At 45.3% G+C, this 12,672-nt stretch overlaps 1 protein-coding gene across 2 annotated transcripts in view; it reads right to left on the bottom strand.

Annotated features, from left to right (window-relative positions):
- Positions 1 to 8,964, bottom strand: part of LOC138642064 (ras-related protein Rab-5A) — a 46,224-nt gene extending 37,260 nt beyond the window's left edge. Inside the window, exon 1 of one of the 2 annotated variants that reach the window (XM_069729973.1) lies at positions 8,686 to 8,964. The gene's annotated coding sequence lies outside the window, so the exon portion shown is untranslated. The remainder of the gene's footprint in view (positions 1 to 8,685) is intronic. The other variant, XM_069729974.1, reaches the window with a different exon arrangement.
- Between the last annotated feature and the right edge of the window lie 3,708 nt (positions 8,965 to 12,672).

Below are 12,672 nucleotides of genomic sequence, written 5' to 3'. Positions count from 1 at the left end.
AACACATGCGGATTCACCTGCGTTCAATAGACGGCAGAGCTGCTAAATCTGGATCCTGATCACCAGGCCTTAGTGGCAAAAAGGCCCTGTACAGATATTATTGGGCCCATTTCCTTGCATTTCGATAGCTTTGCTTTCAGTCAGAAAAGGGGTAGCTGTGATCCAGCTGACCCATTGTAAGTTAATTGGGTTTACAATAACTGTCCTGGTAATAGTTAGAAGCCTTGACAGACTGCTTTGTACTTCTCACATTTCATTATATGCTCTTATATTTAAAAAGGTTAAAGCATAACCATCATTTTAATTTTTATTTTATAAATTAATAGTACACATGAAAATAAGCAACTTTGTAATATATCGTATCAGAGAAATCTGCTTCTTTATCTGCCAAAATTGATCAGTCATTATCAAAATTCTCAATTCTGAGGCGAAGTCTCAGGGGTAACGTTTTTCCTTGTGGAGAGTGACATACCGGCTCTGGCATGCCAATGTAAGGAGGCTTATTTGCCGTGCAATCTTCTTCTGAGAAATGTAATACGCAAATTGCCTCTCAGAGAGGAAGACGACGAACTCGACAGCGCCACCTGCACCAAGCACAGCGAATAAGCCTCCTTAAATTGCCATGCCAGGGCTGGTATGTCACTCTCCACAAGGAGAAACCTTACCCCTTAGACCTCAGACCAGAGCCTCTCACCAAGCCAAATCAGATCTCATACTTTGTTTCGGGCTGTTGCCCCTCGTCAGTGCACAGTGTTTGCAATTTGAGAATATGATTTGGCTTTGGCCAAGTCATATTGCAAGACTGGATAAAGAGTCAGTAGTGACTTGTAGGATTGCTGCCCTCCAACAGGTGGCGCTATAGAGTTCAAGTCCTCGTCCTCTCTGAAGAGGCAATTCTGAGGTCAAATCTGTATTCAGTGAAGACACTTTCCCACCATCTCCTATCTAGATAGCTCCTCCATCTACATAGAACTATATCCGTAGCGCCTGCCATCTCCTGAGTAATGGGGAAGTCTTGTTCTTCAAAAAGTGAAATATGCAGCTCCTCCGCTCTTTCATGACAATGGCAGCCACAGTTAAACACAACTACGATATGTCCGGTACGGGAGGTCCACAATGGAGAGGTTACGTGGGATTGTAGACTTAAACAAGGTGTTAACAGAATGTCTAACTAATTATGAGGGCGGAAAAATATCTAATGTTATGGGCCACTGCCCTCTAACTGCGCAGATAATCATCCAGCAGAGCCTAAATCGGATGACCGACACTTACCTGCAATGCTAACTCCTTGAAGAGGTATTCCTATCTCCAATATGTAGTAGATGTAATAATAATAATAATAGCAAATACCTCCTGTGCAGGGCATTGCAGAAGCTTAGGTATCCCCACGGTGGTCGTAACCCAAATTACTGTAATGGCTGCACATGGGGAAAGAGACATAGCGAATCAGAAGAACTATACTACATTTGCAATTGGAGGTACCGCATTTGCTAATTGTATTAATATTATTACTACACCTACTGCATATTGGGATAGGATCTTGGAGATGGGAAAATCCCTCTAAGCAGTTATTAAAATCAGACCATTTACGTCTACAAATTGCAGACACCACTGGCACCAAATCCTCGTCTACAACATATCCATAAAATGCAGCGGACTAGTGCATGCTGTCGCTCGGGCGCACTGGCACGTAGGCTAATATTGGGCAGTGTGCACATGGGCAGAACACAGACTGAAAAGAGCCTAAGAAATAGGAAGGGTCTTAAATGGCCACAATCCAAGGTGGGATTATCTGGCCTATGCCCCTGACTGGCATCTAATGAGGTAAAAACTGGAGATATAAGTGTTTCTTTAGCAAGGCAAATTAGTTTTTTAGTAATTAGAAATGTAAATCACATATAATCTAAACTGTTCTCTCAAAGGGTCTCAGTCCACAGCAACTGCTCTGTGCAAGCTGAGGTAAAACCAATGCATTAGTATCATTCCCACACGTCTGACATTCATGGCTGGCCGAGTAGAGAAAATCTGGGGCCAGTTCAGACATCGCAGCCAAACTCCGACTCTGAATGTCAGACGTGTGAAACCAACCTAATAAAAGGAAAGAGCTGTGAGCGACATACGACCATTTTAAGATGGAATTCCTGCAAATGTCATCCAACTTTCTCACTCACAAGGGGCCATTGATGTCTACCTTCTTGTACCACCATGGATGAGGAGAGTGGACCCTTCATGGTTTACCACACAGCTGGTAGAGGCAGTGCCTGGTGCTTCATCTAACTGCAGCTCAAGTGAAGGGGAACGAGCGGTAAAACCAAACACGGCCTCTACCGGACATACGGCACAGTGCCTGGCGCTGCCCCGCATCGGCTGACCTTATGGGTGCTGGGAGTCAGGTCCAAACTGATCTGATATTAATGGCCGATCCTAAGAGCACGCCATCAGTATCATAGTCTCTAGAAAAAAAAAATCTAACAAGCATAAGAAGATGCATGGCCGTTGTACCAGCGTCTTAGCTTTTGGAAACCATGTCTGCAGAGGTCAGCCCTACCGCACATCTACAAGTTACAAATAATAGTACAGTGACTGCCATAACAATACAACTACCACATTACTTACAACTCTGTCTGCAAATGCCCAGATAGTAAAAATGGCGGAAAGCGACCAACTAACACGCGCCATATCTTATGTGCGGACCTTCATCATCTGCAACATTCTGCGTTTGCACAGAGCAATTATTAATAGCAATGCTGAAAATCAGAATTGTAACAAAAATGTCAACTCTGCTAATGTGTTTGCAAAGCTGCGCCAAACTGCAAGGTGTGAATGAGGTCTTGTATGACCATGATCATAAGCACTGATTGCTTTAGGCTATGTGCACACGTTGCGGATTTACCTCAGGAATTTTTTGTGCGGATTCTGCATCTCTTGACAGAAAACGCAGGTGCGGGTTTGATGCGTTTTTTTGTGCTGATTTTGTGCAGATTTGCTGCGGATTTACAGTGTTTTAACCCCTGCGGATTTCTATAATGGAATGGGTACAAAAATGCTGCAGATCCGCACCAAAGAAGTGACACGCTCCTTCTTTTAATCCGCAGCATTTCCGCATGGAATTTTCCGCACCATCAGCACAGCATTTTTTTTCCTATTGATTTACATTGTACTGTAAATCACTTGCGGATCTGCAGCATTTCTGCACCGCAAAAAACGCTGCGGATCCGCAGGAAATCCGCAACGTGTGCACATAGCCTTATAGTTTATTACAGATGGACTGAAGCTGCCACACGGGATGAAACTTCAAATTATGCGGTTGCTGGAAAATCGGCTGCAAGATCTGCCCCTCCAGACTCCGCTTATTCTGTATTTTGGAACTACGGATTTTGCTGCGAATCTGTGGGTAATCTGCCGCAAACTCTGCAAAAAGGCATGCTTACAGATTATGGCTTCCACAATGAATGAACTCAAACACAGCTTATCCTCAACATAAACTGATGTGATGTCGATCTGCACACAAGATCAATTTCTGCGCAGAAAATAAAGGCAGCATGTGTATGAGAGTTCTTCAGAGTTATTCCGGTAGGCACATAGGTGATAACTTCTAGATCAGTTGTAGTCGGACCGCCAGGACCCTCACCGATCACCATAATGGGGCATTTTTACCCCCAGCTAAACTGGGCCAGCAATTTATAGGTGCAATCGTCACTCGATTCATTCTCATACTCCGCTTCCTCCGGCAGCCCCATTGGGAATAAATGAAGCAGGTGAACCATACTTGCGATTCACTGCTGATACTTTCTACCTACCAGAAAACCCTTTGCCGTTAAAAACATTTTGCCGTTACAGTGAAACACTATAGATTTTCAACCCAAAAATTTGGATGCAAAATCAGCAGCAATTCTGGAACGTCTGAACACAGCCTTATGACTATTACAGCTCCAAGGGATTCTAGGTGATAGATGTCATGTGCATTAATACATGTGCTGGTATAAAATGCCTTAGTACTTTATTCTAGATTATCTTTCCACTTTTCCAAGGACACATAAGAAGACTGGTTACAGAAAAGAGAAGCCTATGCTGATCCTACAGAGACTGGTATTCACTTTCCTACTGCTTTAGGATATGGAAAAACATAGGAAATAGTGAGCATTAAACATATATATATATATATATATATATATATATATATATATATATATATATATATATATATATATATATATATATATATATTAGTGATGATGGAGTATGACAAACGCAAACGAAAAAAGGCGTCTCCCACCGATAATCCCCATGTAAATATGCAGGAGCCGATATGTACAGGTCCCACTCAGGGACGTGGAAGGCTCGGCCTCCATCTTATACTCACATTTGGAAACGTTCTACTTCTCTTTGAAAGTATTTTCACAATGGGTTTTTGCTGTGGATTTTTCAGGTATGGATTTTGGCACAGCTTTTATATATACTTTCTATTAGTAAGTGGTCAAACTTGGGTTTGTTTTTTTATTTCAAAAATTAGCACAGTTTTTTCCCCCCCACATCTTCCGAGGTGCATAGTCCCGGGGCGGCTTTTCTAAACAACTTTTGCCTGAAAAACCGCAGTTTTTCAAAGTCAATGTATGTGCACACGACGTCTTTTTCAGATGGATCCTTCCTGGAGCTCATCTGCAAAAAAATGAACATAATGCGCGCTAATGTAAAATGACATTACTGTGCACACGCGCAGCTTTGTTACTTCTTTTATCTGCTTCAGGGTTCGGAAACCGTGAACAAGAAGTAGCGGGTCCATCCTATGGCACCTTCCGAATGATCGTTTAGGCAATACAAATGAAAAACGCGCCAAAGCAAAACCGCTAGCTGCCAGGAAAACGCCAGCCAGCCTAGAAAATTAAGAAAGCCTTGGCGGCTCCTCCGCTGAAATGAAGACGTTGTGTGCAGATACGTTAAATCTACCTAGATGCAGTTATGCAGCCACACTCTGATTTTACCCATGGTCCGGGCTGCATGAATCAGATGACAGGTTTGCCAATATATTTTGGAAAAAGTTGCTTAGACTGCATTCACACATTCCACCGGGCCGTACTCAGACTTTATTTGAGAGTGCAATCCTCGGAAAGGCCAAAAATATCCTGATCCGGACTGGACAGCCTCAAGATTCATGACTGTGTGCTATCCATCTTTAAAAAAACAAAAACTAGTTTACGACCTTTTTCTCATGACCATATTTTTTGTGGATTAATGGTCAGCAAAAAGAAAAAAAAATTGAGATGTATTAAATTTAGGGGCCAAATTCACCAGTTCACAATAATGGACCAGTAAAAAAAACACAGCCACTAATGGCTTCATCCACTTTCCTTCTGTCTCTCCTTGAGTAACGCTAGAAGCAAGAAATACAAATTACACATGGACAAAGGCGAAAAAAAATTGTTTGATTTGTTGGTTTTTTCTTTTTGGAAAAATAATCACCAATGTATAAATTTGGCCTTGTACAGTATAGACGTTTTAGGCTACGTTCACATTTGCGTTGTGCGCCGCTGCGTCGGCGACGCAACGCAAATAAAAACGCACGCAAAAACGCTGCGTTTTGCGACGCATGCGTCCTTTTTTGCCGAAATTTGGACGCAAGAAAAATGCAACCTGTTGCGTTTTCTGCGCCCGACGCTTGCGGCAAAAAAAACGCATGCATCGCACAACGCAGCACAACGCATGTCCATGCGTCCCCCATGTTAAATATAGGGGCGCATGACGCATGCGTCGCCGCTGCGTCGTCCGACGCAAACACGCAAAACGCTAATGTGAACATAGCCTTACTGAGAGTTACATTTATGTGATAAAGAACCCGCTAGCCAATAAGTGGTCCACGGGGTCATTCATTAGTTATTCTGACTTTATAGCGTATGCATATATCTAACTAACAGCCTTATATATGCCCGTCTGTGCACTGCAGCCGGGTCCATTCTCGGTCCCACTTTCACAGATGTTCGCATGAGCCCTCTGGATATGTTCACACTCCAGATTTTTTTTTCCTGAAGACTCTTTCACACCCTTTTAACTGGACAGTGCTTATTGTGGAGCGGTGATCTTCTCCAAAGTAGTGACGCGTCATTTCTTTTTTTATTCCCCATAAGCTTTTGAAAACCTCATCAGGCCAGTCTCACACGTCCAGATTTTTCCGGTATGTGAAGAAACTGTCCCTGAGCTATCCCTGTCCGTGTGTGCACGTAGGCCATCCGTGTGCTGAAACAATTTATTTAAATTTTAACCCTATGAGTATAAAAAAAAAGCACACAGATAGCATCCGTGTGCAGTACGTGTCTACACGCACCCATTAACTTTAATGGGTCCGTGTGATCCGTGCGCTCCCACGAACACCGACATGACTCCGTGTTTTGCACACGGACACACGGTCCGTGAAAACACGCAGACATCTGCAGAGACACATTTTAATGTGTCTACGTGAGTCAATGTCTCCGGTACATGAGGAAACTGTCACTACACGTACCGGAGCCACTGACGTGTGAAAACGGCCTCAGGGAGGGAAAAAAATAAAGAAACTCCTCATATGAATGGCAGTGCAGATTTTACATAGAAATGAAGTGGAAAGCATTTTTGGAAGTGGATTTTGAAGAGTTGCTACTCAAAACACTAAGTGTGAACATAGCATATAGCAAAACACTAAGCAGGGGAGCATATAGCAAAACACTAAGGGCACATGCTCACGTTCAGAAATTGATGTGGTTTTGACCGACTGTGCGCCTGCGGATAACCTGCGGACACTGACATGTGGCGTGTATTTCAGGACCGCAGCACTTCAATTTCTCTTAGGCCGGGGTCACACTTGTGTGTGCAATGCGAGAACCTCGCCCAAGTCTTGCACATCAATACCCGGGCACTGCCGTCGGCACTCTGGACCGGAACGTTCAGCTGCATGTATTTCTATGAAGTCGCACACTCCGGTCCCGAGCGCCTGATGCGCGAGTTTCTCACATTGCACATGTAAGTGTGACCCCGGCCTTACAGAGACGCTGGTCTCCGCAACAGAAATGTCATCATTAGATCACACATACGCGAGATACGGCTGTATCTCGCGTATGTGTGATCCCGGCCTTAGGCCAGTCTCACACGTCCAGATAATTCCAGTACCGGAGTTATCAGTGTCCGTGTGTTCGTGTGCTCACATAGGCCATCTGTGTGGGATCCGTGTGATGTCCGTGAGTACGTTTTTAGGGTCCGTGTGCTGTACGTGTGTCCGTGTCTTCCAGGAAAAACGCACACGGACGGCACACGGACAGCATATGTGTGCGGTACGTGTTTACACGGACCCATTGACTTTAATGGGTCCGTGTGATCCGTGCGCTCCCACGAACACCGACATGTCTCCGTGTTTTGCAAACGGACACACGGTCCGTGAAAACACGCTGACATCTGCAGAGAGACACATTTATTTTAATGTGTCTACGTGAGTCAGTGTCTCCGGTACGTGAGGAAACTGTCACCACACGTACCGGAGACACTGAGGTGTGATCTCGGCCTTAGAATGTATTTGATGCGATAATTCTGCACGTTCAGGGAGTACATGCGGATTCACCGGCATTCAATAGAAGGCAGCACTTTGGACACAACAAAAATACTCTGCGTTTGAAGTGCTGCTCATTCCGGATCGTGGGAACGCAGCCTAAGGGGTCGTACAGACGACCGGATCATCGATCCAATAAACTATGGAATCACACTGGGACCAGTGTCCCTCTGTGGGGATGTGCAGGTGTCCAGGAGGTTGGGGGAAGCTGCACGCCTGACTTTGAACTGATATTCAGATTGCACTCCTCCATGTAAGTCAATGAGCGCGTGAGAAACAGACTGCATCAGATTAAGACATTGTTTTCTCCATCTTCTCCTCATCGGAGAGAGTCAGATCACGCCATCATTAGAGAGTAATCAGTGGGATTTGCATAACTGATCTGATTCTCTTGGCCTAGGGGTAAGTACACATGCAGCCTTTTTGCCGTTTTTGGAGCAGAACCATCAAGCTTTTGAAAAGTTTTGCGTTTTTGAGGAGGATTTGTAGATTTTACACTGTTTCTACCCAAAAACCTGTTAAAACCCCTTCAGTGAGCACATACCCCAACACTGGATGGGGATTCCATAGATTTGGGGGCGGAATCAGCGCCGAAATCCAACAAGTGGAATGTGCCGTATACGGGCAGCAGAGACGTATACAGCAGGGTTGGTGTAATCGCGCCCTCACATGTACGTATATATGGCGGGGGTGCACGTATACGCATCATCAGACCGCATTGTGCGCAGCGATTCATCCAGCCGCGCCTGTCTGGGGATCTATGCAGCAGATGTGATTGGGCGATCTGACCTACAATCTTTATCTGCCCACCACTGTCAGCATTCTGTATTACACAAGGTGCACAGGAAACATTATTAGCCTCCTGGCCACATCTGGGGCTTCCCAGTACGTGATCACCCATTATATACGGCTCCTGATCGCTGCAGCCTCCACCGTGCGTTCACTGTGATGATCGGAGGCCCCAGTCCTCCCCGAGTGTCCGTGGCCCGGTCCCAGCCCCGTAGACTGAGGCTGAGCCGTGTGATGGGCTCAGGATCCTCCTGCCAGAGGCGCCATGTAAATAACAACACACGCACGTCAATGGCAGCCCCTTCCCACAGCCCTGTCACCATTACCGGGGAGCGGAGCAGACACTCACGGCAGCCGCACAGTCATATCAGGCGGACGGACTCCTCTGCTGGCTCTGCCTGCTGCGCCTGCCTGCACTCCGCCAGCTTCCTGGGCTACCCGACGGCTCCGGTCTGGCCCAGTCACATGATGTCGATGACGTCAGCACCATACGGGAAGTCGCTAGGACAAAAGTCCTCGAGAATCGCAGCTCTTTTTCTTGTTCCTAGTTTTTCATTCCTCCGTCACACGCGTATTGTACACCAGTCACCGAGTCACTTTGTGCTGTGGAGCTGGGAAAACACGCAGAAGCAGTGCCGGCCGGAGATAGGGTGCACAGAAGTCACACATGCCTCAAATAACAGACCCCAAATGAAGTCCACGAGTAAGGCCGGCGTCACACTTGGCGTAAGACAATACGGAACGTATTATACGTCCGTACTACGCGTTTAATACGCCACAATGTCTCCGTAATCGACTTCCGTAGTTACTGCGTTTCTTAGGTGTGGTCGCGTATTTTGCGCATGTGCGTGTGTAATCCGTATGGCGTTTTTTTCACGCACCCTCACAAAATGGACATTTAACGGTTTTATGGCCTGCAAATCATTTAAACCATAATTAACCACACTATTTAAGCCCTCTACAACAGGTGGACCCCTCCCATCTGCCCTATATGTTCTCTAGCATATTTTGGGTGTGTTGCTTGGACCTTACAAACATGTCTGACCATGTGTATTTAAGCACAACTCAGCGGGTGTTGCTTCACTGGGTGTTGTCTCGTCACTTTGGCCAGCCATATCCGGTCAATGTTGATCCGCGAAGGAGGAGACGAAGATTGTGGGTCCATCCTCTATTGACCCAACGCCAGAGTAAAGGACATTTCCAGAGACTATATTCAGCTTTGAGGGCACATCCAGACAAATTTTACCTGTATAGTCGCATGTCCATCAGGACTTTTGACATGTTGTTGGAGATCTTACGTCCTGGCCTCACCTATCAGGACACCTGGATGAGAAAAGCCATCTCTGCTGAGGAGCGTCTGCTCCTTACCTTACGGTATGTATTCAACATTCGCACATACTGTTTTTTGTTTGTTCAAAACTGTGTGGTGTCCTACTATGTTTCATTCACTTAACTTGGACATGAAGCCACAAGCACATATAAAAGAATGTTGTTAATATGCTATTATTTTAAGATAGTAAAATTAACCTTTTTATATTTTAAATAATGTCATAGTAAATGAAATATACACTTGTGCTTATTCCTGTTTTCGTAGTCATCATGTTAATGGTTTTTGTACCTTTTTCTTGTATTTCAGCTTCCTGTCCACAGGCTTGTCCTATGCGGGTCTACACCTGGAGTTTCTGATTGGGCGGTCGACAATTTCAGGCATTGCTCGGACAACCTGTTCCCAAATATGGCATAAACTTCAGGAAGTTGTGATGCCTGAGCCCAAACAGGAGGATTGGCTAAAAATCGCCACTGGTTTCAAAAACACTTGTGACTTCCCTAACTGCATTGGAGCTGTGGATGGGAAAGGAAACATATCAGGGTGCGTAAGCCGCCGAACTCTGGTTCCCAATTCTACAATTACAAACAGTTTTTCTCTGTAGTTCTGTTAGCAGTTGCTGACAGTAACTACAGGTTTATAATTGTAGACATTGGTGCCTATGGGCGAACTGGAGACTCTAGGGTCTTCAATTCGTCCATAATGGGTCGGCGGCTACGTGACAACCAGTTGAACCTCCCACCACCACAACAACTCCCAGGCTCCAATGCGGAAGCACTGCCTTTTGTTTTTGTTGGAGATGAGGCCTTCCAACTGACGAGGCACGTCATGAGGCCTTACCCCAGGCGCAACCTTGACCACCGGCGGAGTGTGTTTAATTTGAGACTTGCAAGGGCACGGAGACTGGTTGCGTGCGCCTTTGGGATTCCTGTTGCCAAATGGCGTGTTCTTCAGTCTGCCATCCAGCTGAGTGAGGCTACAATCAATGAAGTGATCAAAGCCTGTGCAATTCTACATAATTTCACAAGAGTACATGATTGTTCCTCTCAAAATTTTGAAGATCACCTCATGAACAATGTTAGTAGGCCTACCCCATATGTCCCTCCTTCGCGCCGTCCACTTTCTGGTCTTAAAGTTCGTGATGTCTTTACAAATTATTTTTTGACTCCTCAAGGTGCTACTCCCTGGCAAGACTATGCATTTTTGCATGTTTAATTATTTTGATCTATGAAGTATGTGTTAACCAATTTATAAACTCGGTCTGTTGTCTTTAATTATTTCACATATGGTTGTCAGCATATCATGTGTGTGTGATGGAAGAATGATTCGAGCGCATCCAGACTTTGATTGGTATTAATATAACTTTTTACTGTAGAACATTTGTTATGGTTTTTTTTTTTGGGGCCCATAACCAGATTTTTGCATCAAATTTGCCTTTTTTTAGTGGCAACAAAATTATTTACAAAATCCACAATTAAGACTGCTATGTATGCACAATCTAAACCAATATTGTGGATAAAAGAATATAAACCTCAAAAAAATAACAAGGAAAAAAAAAACCAAAAAAAAATTGCAAGTCCTGGTAGGTTGGTGCAGGAGATGTAGCTTGCTCAGGGTCAGCATCAGGTGGCCTTTGTAGGGCCAATTGTCCAGCACCCTGTGCAGATGTTGTAGTGGCCTGAGGGACATTAGCCCAGCTATGATGCTGGAAAGTTTGAAGAGTGGGCCGAGGATTTGGGACATACCCCTGCTGTTGCTGACCATATGTCCGGGAATCATACCCCAACCCAAAATGACCATATTGTCCATACCCAGGTTGGGACCAGCCTCCAGCACTGGGTGAGGACAAGTGGCCATATTGGGATGTTTGATGATATCCTGCCATATGTTGCTGAGGTTGCCATTGTGGGTTCGTTGTGGGTTGGGGTTGAGGGGTTGGCTGACGTTGAGGGGGTGCTTCAGATCCTTGTTGAGCAGCCAGGCCTTGTAATCTCTGAGGCCGCAGAATATTTTCAGGTGACATCTGCCACTGTTCAATCATCTGCAAGAGATTGTATGGGTTATTTGGGGGGGTGCATGCGTCAACAAGGATCTGAAAACACCCTCTCAAACGCAGCCTCAACTCCCGCTCTATGGACCTTAAGTACTGGGCAAGGCTCCTTGTAAATCCCTCCTCCCCATCATCCTCTCGAACCCGTGCCAAATAGTTAATGACCCCAGCATCAACGTTTCGCCGGCTTTGGATCAGCTCTCTCCTGCGGCGTGAACGCTGTGGTCTGACTGCAGCCTGTGGGGATGGATCCAGGGCAACAGTTGGGCTGCTGCTATTTCCAGGGTCATCCTGGCTTGGTGGTGGTGCTGCTGCTGCTGATGATGCTGCGGCGGAAGATGCAAACTCTGGGGCCTCTGGGTGTGGTTCTGATGCAGATGGAGCTGCCTGGCCAGATGTGGAGGATCCATGAGGGATGGAGCCGGAGGGAGCAGCAGATGGACCAGCCACCTCTTCACCTTCCCCAACTGGGTCAATGACCAGCTCTGACTCAGACCCTGTCTCCCTGTCAGTGAGGTTAGACTGAGTTCTGAAAAATTAAAAATTTATTTTTTTAAAAATTTTAAGGTAAAATTGTATCAAAAAAAAAAAAAAAACAGTGAGTGATGTTTGTACTTACGGCCTGAGGTCCATGCTGGGGTTAAGGAAGGTTAGGCGGTCGAAGTAGATGTATTTTTTTTTTTTAGGAGGTGCCCCGGCTCCACTTTTCTCCCGCTGCTGCCTCTCCCTCCTATACTGGTCACGGATATTCCGCCACCTTGTTGTAACATCACCCACTAAAACAACAAAAAATAAACACATTCATTACACCATTATGCAGATTGCTCACACAAGGTGAAATTGAATACACAGATTTAAGTGTAGCATACAAATAGGCATTTGTGGAGCACATTTAATATTAAATTTACAAACCACACACACAATTATGAAGCAAGG

The sequence above is a fragment of the Ranitomeya imitator genome, chromosome 6, assembly GCF_032444005.1.
Source record: "Ranitomeya imitator isolate aRanImi1 chromosome 6, aRanImi1.pri, whole genome shotgun sequence".
NCBI lineage: Eukaryota > Metazoa > Chordata > Amphibia > Anura > Dendrobatidae > Ranitomeya > Ranitomeya imitator.
Note: the sequence above shows the minus strand (reverse complement) of the source record. Positions and strands in the feature narration are given on the sequence as shown.